The sequence below is a fragment of the Onychomys torridus genome, unplaced genomic scaffold (assembly GCF_903995425.1).
Source record: "Onychomys torridus unplaced genomic scaffold, mOncTor1.1, whole genome shotgun sequence".
Lineage (NCBI taxonomy): Eukaryota > Metazoa > Chordata > Mammalia > Rodentia > Cricetidae > Onychomys > Onychomys torridus.
In genome coordinates, this window is record NW_023412924.1 from 50,463 (window position 1) to 57,480 (window position 7,018).

At 40.3% G+C, this 7,018-nt stretch overlaps 1 pseudogene; it reads right to left on the reverse strand.

Moving 5' to 3' along the window:
* Positions 1 to 6,075: 6,075 nt before the first annotated feature.
* On the reverse strand, positions 6,076 to 6,801 carry LOC118576069 (annotated as a pseudogene).
* Positions 6,802 to 7,018: the final 217 nt, after the last annotated feature.

The window sequence follows — 7,018 nt, forward strand, 5'->3', positions numbered from 1 at the left end:
CCAATCTGGTCACAGAAGATGGCCAGTTCAGACTATGTATCTGATATTGCTAGGAGCTTTAGCTAGGATCATCCTTATAGATTCCTGGGATATTCTCTGGAGCTACATTTTTACCTGACCCGGAAATATCCCCCTTTCCAGTGGTCTCTTTCAACACACTCCCCTTACCCTACAACCTGATCGCTAATGTTCTCATTTCCACCCCCATGCAGTCCACACTTGATATCTCTCCATTTTTCTTCTTAGGGAGATCCAGGCAGAAACTTATGGTTGCATCTATTTCTGAGTACAAATGATGTTTTGGTACATGCATGAAGTACTTCATGATGAGCCATTGTCATCATGCGGTGAAGATGCCCCAAAATGTCTTCTTTTCCCACTGAAACCTTCTGCCTTAACAACCATTTCTTGGTCTGTCAACTCTCCAGGCTCTGATCACTGCATGACCACTTTGCTGTGTGTCTCTGTTTTAGATTCTGTGTTTAAGTGAGAATAAGCAGTACTGGGACATCTGGGCAGGGTAATTTTCAGATTCAGTCATGTTTCTTTCAGATGACAGAATTTCCATCTTTTGAATAGTCTTCTTCCTGTGTGCTCACCTCATTTGCTTGGTCAATCCACCCATTAGTGGGCATGTAGGGCACTTTAATACAGGAGCATTGTGAAGGATACTATAGTGGACATGAGAATGCAGACATCCTCGGAGCACTGATATTATGGGTATACTTGTGGTTTTTGGAGCCAGTTCCATCCTGTTCCTAACATACAGACATGGAGATTTTTGTCTCTAAAATGTTGACCAAATAAATATTCTTAATCTTAATTTCCTTACTTTTTAAAATAAAGTTACTAATGTTTACCTACAATGTATCCGGAGAGTCTAATGGGAGAATGAAAGGGAAGTTCTTGTCATTGGTGACAGAGGATAAGGACACACCTAACGGTGACTTGAATTGTGTTGGTGATTGTTTCACTTACTCATAAATTAATGTGCCCATCTCTTTTGCAAGAGAATAGAGATTGAGGACAGCAAAAACTGAGATGTTTGCTGGTCATTGGAGATTTAATTTAACTCTGTACCCTTGGTTTTTACGTGATTTTTTTTTTATTTTTTTGTTTTTTGTATTTGTTTGTTTTCTGTTTTGATGTTTTGTTGTTGTTTCAGAAAGGGGTTCTCTGTGTAAGAGCCTTGTATTTCCTGAAACTCATTCTGTAAAACAAGCTGGCCTCAAACTCACAAAGATCTGCCTGCCTCTGCCTCCAAAGTCCTGGGATTAAAGGTAAGCACCAACAAGCCTGGCTTGAAACTTTTACACATAGTTCATTGCATCTTTAAGTTGACATGGAGAACAAAAAGTCTTTTAAATGGAGTAAATGATGGGTAAACACCAGCAGAAGCAATCCAATTTAAAGAGATCGCCTCCATTTTTAATGGCAATTATATCATTTCACAGCTGAGTGCATCAGACTACAACATTAAGCCACAGACATTCCCTTCCTAACTACAATACAACTTTGAGGTCTGACTATGTTAGCATTATGTCATCCTCTCTGGTGTTCACAACCTACCTTTCACAAAACTGAAATTGAGTCTTTCTTTTTCAATAGTCTTTTTTTTTTCATGGAGAGTACATTAGTTGTATTCTAGATGCTGTAGCAGAATACCCTGGACCATCAGTTTAAGAGGGAAAGGATAGTTTTGTGTTCATAGTTCCATGATGATACAGTTCTTCATCGCAGTAAGGTCAAAGCAGCAGGAGTCTGAAGCAGCTGGCACATTGCACCCACTGTCAGAAAACAGAGCAGTAACAGAGTAGGGCCAGGCTAGAAAGCCTCAAAAACCTATTGCCAGTGATCAATTTCTTCTAGCAAAGTCTGCACATCCTAAAAGTTCCATGGCCTTTCCAAATAACACCAGCTGGAACCAAGGATTCAAACCTATGACCCCACATTGAACATTTTCCCCACCAAACCAAAGCATTCTACCCCTGGTCTCCATGGTGCACTCATGATTCAAAGAACATTCAGTATAACTTTAATGGCCCCATTGTCTTAATCAGTCCCAGCACTAGTCAAAAAGTCCAAAATCTCAAGGTAGATTATCAACTAGTGATAGATGCAATGTAACTTCTTAATTATAACCAAAGTAAAATATAATAAAAATATCTAATTATATCATTGTGTTACAGGTAATCATTCCCATTCCAAAAGGGACCAGGAGCATAACAAGGAAATATTGAAACCAAAACCAATATCCAGCAGGGCCAACACTAAATCCTACAGCTCCATGTCCAGCCCATCAGTCTTGAAAAGGAATCATCTCAGCTGCAAAGGGCTTGGAGGCCTCATCTGGGGCAACTCTGCTGCCTGTGGCACACACAGCCTTTCTGTTGTGCCAACTCAGTTCATGTGTGCAGCTTTCCTCAGCAGATGTCCCATGGCTCTGGCACCTCCAACTTCCTAGGGTCTCCATTGATTTGCTTCACAGCTTCAGAGTGATCTCAGAACCTCCTTGCATGGATTCTAACCTGTCACACATTGTCTGGACAGAGATGCTTACCATGATTCCCCCTCAATCTTGCAACTTCCGTTCCTTCAAAGATGGTACCATGGCCAACGCTGGCAAGTTCTGCTGACAGTTTTAGAGGGAGTCTTTGACCCTGGCTTCAGAGTCTATTAGCTTCTTAGTTTTGAGGAAACACTCTTTTAGGCGGTTGCCCTATTGGATCAATATACTATTTCTTCATTGTGAGCTTAGGCTCTCTAGTTTCAAATATACTTGTATTTTCACAACTTGAAGTCTTTCGTGGGTGGGCTTTTACTTCCCTAAAGACACCTTTCTTATTGTCCCAGTGCAAAGGACCAGGGTTCAGTTTAATGGAACTAATGATTTATCAATTACAGATGCTACATAGTGTACCACTTCTTCTTGAAAACTTCAATCTTACACATTTATCATAGTATCATTTTATATATCTCTTTCTCACCCTCTCTCTCTCTCTCTCTCTCTCTCTCTCTCTCTCTCTCTTCTCTCTCTGTTCCAGCTCTGAATAAGAACAGTGATAAATAACCACAACACAACCTGAATGTTGTCCTAACTTGAATTACTTTTCAATTTTGTCTCAATCCAATTTTAAAGGTACCTCAAGATTCTTTGCCACAATATAACCCTGAGAGACCTCTAGGTCATCCTTGCTCAGGTCTGTAACATCATGAGACAGGCTTAAAAGCATGGTATCTTCTCTCTAACTCTTGACATTCCAAACTTCCACTAGAATGAACTATTAAGTTATGCTTGTAGCAGTCGAGGGCTTCTGGCTCAAAGTTTCACACTCTTCCATGCTTCTCCTGCAAAGGAGGTTCAAAGACCTAAGAACCACAGGGTCAGGATGATCACAGAAACAGCACAACCTTTTCCTGTCTGAGCTGGTGCCAGTCTGGTGTCCAGCTGCTTTATGTAAAAGGTAAAGCATGGATTAGGGTTGGCATTTCCTGGAGAATACAGTCCCTGTGGCTGAGCTTCAAGTAGTGGGTACATTGTATACACATTCAGGAAGAAGAGAAAAATAAGAAGTGGGATGGGGCTATAGAGACTCAAAGTCTGATGTGCTGACTTGACCCACTTCTTCCCACAGGGCTGCGCCTCCTAAAAGTTCCATAACCTTCCTAAACAGTGACACCAAATGGGAGCTAAGTATCCTAAGTGAGAACCAATGGGGCCTTTTCACATTCCTATAACAGGGTTGTTCCTTTTCCCTTCAAAAGATTGTGTAAATGGTATAGTCATATTTTCATATATTCTCCACTGAGGTTCTTGCATCTTATATTGTTCAACTTGTTTCCCTCTTTATCATATTGTTAGGACATCCAAAGAAATTATAAACAGTCATGGCAAGAATATTCCTGAAGGCTGCTATTGACTTCATGTAGCTCAATGCATGAAGCACAGTGCATCTGATACATTACTCCTAATGAGATGCACTGTAGATCTTGCCTAGAAGATGTATCCAGGTTTCTGGTTCAGAGCCAAGGAAATATGTGGAAATGAAAGATAGGCATAAGTAGCAGAAAGACGGATGTTTTGTACAATTTAAAACTTTTTATGCTCCATGAAAAAAATGCTCAAATGCTCCTTTTCATTTTTAATACTTTAACTCTGAGAACATAAATATTTATCTTTTTCAGATTACTCTTAAATCTCAAAAAATACAACCCTTTATGTTTTTGAGTGGTATTACTAGTCACATGTTGCATAAGTATTATTTACCTAGGAACTGATTATAATTACAGACTATTTATGATTTGAATGTATTTTCTTCAAAAATGATTTAAAATGGAAAAATTGATTTTAAACAAGGCAGAGAAATGCAAATCTAAATGACTCTGAAATACCATCTTACACCTGTCAGAATGGCTATGATCAAAAACACTGATGACAGCTTATGTTGGAGAGGATGTGGATCAAGGGGAACACTGCTCTACTGTTGGTGGGAATGCAAACTTGTACAGCCACTTTTGAAATCAGTAGGGTGGTTTCTCAGAAAATTGGGAACCAATCTTCCTCAAGATTCAGCTATACCAATCTTGAGCATATACCCAAGGAATACTCAATCATACCACAAGGACACATGCTCAACTATGTTCACAGCAACATTGTTCATAATAACTACAAACTGGAAACAACCTAGATGCCTCTCAACTGAAGAACGGATTAAGAAAATGTGCTACTCAGCAGTTAAAAAAAACACACACCTCTTTTGTTGTGAGAATAGGCTCTCTGGATTCATACATATTTGTATTTTCATAAAAGTAGTCTTTGACCATGATAAATGAAGACCACATGAGAACAGGAATAGGCAGAGTGCTGGAGAGGTCCCCAGAAATCCACAATGATACATCCTATGTAGATTGCTGGCAATGATTGGGAAAGCCTGATCTGACCTAGTCTGGTGATCAGATGGCCAAACACCCTAACGGTTGTGCTGGAATTCTCATCCAATAACTGATGGAAGTCAATGCAGAGATCCTTGGCCAGGTCCCAGGTGGAGCTCCAGGAGTCCACTTGTCAAGAAAGAGGAGGGACTGTAAGGAGTGTGAATTGTTGAGACCAAGATTGGAAAAGCAAAGGGACAAATAGCCAAACTAATGGAAGCACATGAATTGTGAACCAAGGGCTGTGGAGCCCCCAGCGGGAGCAGGCCCTCTGGATAGGTGAGAGAGTTGAGTGGCTTGGACTGTGTGGGAGGCACCCAGGCAGTGGGACTCAGGCCTTTCCTTGGTGCATGAGCTGGCTGTATGGAACCTTGGGCTTACACAGGGAAACTTTGCTCAGCCTGGAGGGAGGGGGCTGGACCTGCCTGTACTGAATCCACCAGGTTTAAATGAATCCCCCAGGGGAGTCTTGGCCCTGGAGGAGATGGGAATGGAGGGGAGGGGATGGGGGGAAGATGGGAGCATGAGCGGGGAGGACAGGGGGAACCCATGGCTGATGTGTAAAATTAAAACACAAACATAATTTTAAAAAAGAAAAAGAAAAAATATTTAATAAAAATGAAAAGGAAAAAAAACCATTTCACAGCCGAAGTTTGCTTTTTGACAAAAATAAATTCAAAGACTTTTAATATACATCTTAAAAGCTAAAGTTTGGCCAGGTGGTGGTGGCGCATGCCTTTAATCCTGCACTCATAAGGCAGAGGCAGGCAGATCTCTGTGAGTTCCAGGCCAGCCTGGGCTACCAAGTGAGTTCCAGGGAAAAGGTGCTACACACAGAAACCCTGTCTCGAAAAAAATAAACAAATAAAAATTAAAAAACAATTTTGTCAGTATAATAAAGAAATTATTGAAATAACTTTCACAGTTAGTATAAATTTTCAAAACAACAAATAACAGGAATAGCTCTTAAAGTCCCCATTGTCTATTTTATAATCATATTACTATGAGAGGCCATTCACAGTCAAAATTTTTTATTTTGTAGCTAACAGTACATAAAATTTAAACTATTGTAAAACATAAGATCAAAATCTTATGATGCATTGCTTAAGACAGAACGGACAAGGAAGTTTCCTAAGAGAATTTTTATAATTTTATCACTTTTTTCAGAGCACCCAAAACTTCCTTGTTTCTTAAGCTGTAAATAAAGGGGTTTAGCAGAGGTATCACAATGGTGTAGAACAGTGAATACATTTTATCCTGTGGTTTACCTGGTGCAGACCAGAACTCAGATACATGAAGAGGAGAGTGCCATAGAACAAAGAGACAGAGAGCAGGTGGGAACTGGCAAGTGAAGAAGCTTTCTTTCTGCTCCTCTCAGACTTCATGTTCAGAACAGCAAAATAGGACACGGGCATAAGAGCCTACAATGGTCACAGAGGTGCTTATTTGTATGGAAGAAGCACAAATAAAAACGATCAATGCATTAAGAGATGGATCTGTGCAAGAAACTGTATAGAGTGGCAAGATTTCACAGTAGAAATGGTCAATTATATTGGACTTACAGAAAGTCAATCTAAATAATAAGCCTACATTAAGTCCAGAGTTTACAAAACCAATTATATATGATATACTTATTAACACAGTGCAGAGTCTTTTGGACATCACCACAAGATAGAGCAGAGGGTTGCATATGGCTACATAGCGGTCATAGGCCATTGCTACCAGGAGGATATTTCGGTAGTTCACTGTAACAGAAAAAATAAAATTGGGCCAAACACATTCACCCAGGGATAATCATGTCATTCTTATTTAACAAGTTTCATAAGCATCTTTGGAGTCACAGAGGATGAAGTACAGGCATCAGCAAGGCTAAATTGCCAAGGAAAAGGTACATGGGAGTGTGAAGGTGGGGGATCCTTCCAGAATGAGAAAGATTAAGCCAAGGTTGCCCACCATGGTGATGACTAGATGAAGAAGAACACAGGAAGAGCGGGCTTGCAGCTCTGGATGATACTGTTAATCCCTCTGAGAACAAACTCAGTCAACAGGGTCCTGTTTCCTTCCATCATATGCCTCAGGTGCTCAC